Here is a 2344-nt window from a genome sequence, read left to right as displayed (position 1 = left end):
GTGACCTTGCACTTAGGATGATGCCTGTGAGTGGGACCTGTGATACGGACTCCTCTTCATCACAGCTGGTGCCACCTTTGCTGCTGCTGTATGAGTGATTTGCCAGCAACCATGACCACCCTGACCTCCTGACCTGGCACAGTGGGACTGACCAATGACCCCATAGGAGTTGATAGCACTGAACTTAGGCCACTACAAGACAGCAATGATTTGTTTTACTTGGAGTGGACACAGTCTGAATGTGGATTTGCTTCTCCTGGTTACCATGCTGTCTGGACCTCCATCCATGGACTTACTGAATGGCTTATCCACTGTCCTGGGATGTCACATAGCATTGCTTCTAATTGAGGGAATCACTTTCCAGTAAATGAAGTCCCATTGATCTTATCCTGTCCCATGGCCCAGGAGCAACTGACCTTGTAGAAGAAATAGTGAATCAGTTACAACGGGTTGGGTTATGATGAAGTAATAAGTAACCCCAAACACAACAAAGGTTTATTTCTCACTCACCCTTCAGGTCCAACCCAGCCTGCACTCAGGCTGATGGAGGCTTTGCCTTGACAAATGCTTCCACAGTTACTAAGAAAGGGGAAAAAAGATATGGCAGTTCCTACCCCAGTGTGAGTTAGCATGTACCCTTATATGTCATTGGCCAAGTCATCACAAGGATGAAATTAGCTTCCAGGGTGTGATGAAGGAGAACCAAATATATATATGTGACCTCCTAATGACTAACATAAATGGCTTACTAAAAACTCAGGTCTGCACCAGCTGGGGAACAGCACCGTGTGATTTTGTAGCATTGTCCTGTAGGCTGTGCCTATATTCTCTTAGCCAAAGACCAATATACTGGTGCTGGTTCTTCCATAACTAAAAACTATGGGTCTAAACACAAAGAGATGGAAGGAGACATGGAATTTCCTAGAGGGTTATTGCTGATAATCCAGTTATAGTTTTGTTTTTCTTCTTGTTCCCAAGACACTGGAATCTTAGAGATTTTAGTATCTCTAAGATACTAAAGGGAGGACTGCTTCTACTAGGTCTTACAATAGTGGTTCCATTCATTGATTAGGAAGTGATACTGCTACTTGGCCATTCAGGGTTCATTCTGCTACTAAACCAATCAGCAAAGAAGTGGGTTATGGGGGGCTTGCATGATTGATCCTGACCCTCAAGGGCAAATAAGCAATTTGCTTCAAATTGGGTAGAGAGGAGTATAGCTGGAGCCCACAGGATTTCCTGTTATGCCTCCCTGAACCACCAAGCACAGTAATTAAGGCTAATTGAAGACTATTACAATACCATAGAGGCAGAATCACCAATGACTCATACCCCTTGGCCATGAAGGTTAAGGCTCCTCCCTGGCTGGGAACCAACCAACTTAGGTGCCAAGTCAGGAAAGTGGGACTCCAGAACAGACAGTAGAGGAGGAAAGTCCTGGCCATTAGCTGTCACCTCATGATCAGAGATGAGGACTGAAGCATTTTCCAGTATCTTTTTTTTTCTGTGCCATGCATTTACCTGCATGTTATAATTAATTTTTATTTCCTATCCTCTTATTTTCTTCGAATATTTTATATGAAGTGTATTAGTCTGTTCTCACCCTGCTTATAAAGACATACCAGAGACTGGGCAATTTACTAAACAAAGAGATTTAATTGGACTTAGAGTTCCACATGGCTGGGGAGGCCTCAGAATCATGGTGGGAGGAGAAAGGCACTTCTTACATGGTGGTGGCAAGAGAACATGAGGAAGAAGGAAAAGCGGAAACCCCTGATAAACTAATCAGATCTCATGAGACTTATTCACTATCACAAGAATAACACAGGAAAGACCAGCTCCCATGATTCAATTACCTCCCACTAGGTCCCTCCCACAACATGTGAGACTTCTGGGAGATACAATTCAAGTTGAGATTTGGGTAGGGACACAGCCAAATCATATCATTCTGCCCCTGGCCCCTCCTAAATCTCATGTCCTCACATTTCAAAACCAATTATGCCTTCTCAACAGTCCCCCAAAGTCTCAACTCATTTCAACATTAACCCAAAAGTCCTAGTCCAAAGTCCCATCTGAGACAAGGCAAGCCCCTTCTGCCTATGAGCCTGTAAAATCAAAAGAAAGTTAGTTACTTCCTAGATACAACGAGGGTACAGGCATTGGGTAAATACAGGCATTCCAAATGGGAGAAACTGGGCAAACCAAAGGGGCTATAGGCCCCATGCAAATCCGAAATCCAGCAGGGCAGTTAAATCTTAAAGTTCCAAAATGATCTTTGACTCCATGTCTCACATCCACATGGTCTTGGGCAGCTCCATGCCTGTGGCTTTGCAGGGTACAGCCT

This window comes from Pan troglodytes, chromosome 13, assembly GCF_028858775.2.
Source record: "Pan troglodytes isolate AG18354 chromosome 13, NHGRI_mPanTro3-v2.0_pri, whole genome shotgun sequence".
NCBI classification, from domain to species: domain Eukaryota; kingdom Metazoa; phylum Chordata; class Mammalia; order Primates; family Hominidae; genus Pan; species Pan troglodytes.
The sequence above is the reverse complement of the archived record's forward strand: the minus strand, read 5'-3'. Positions refer to the sequence as shown.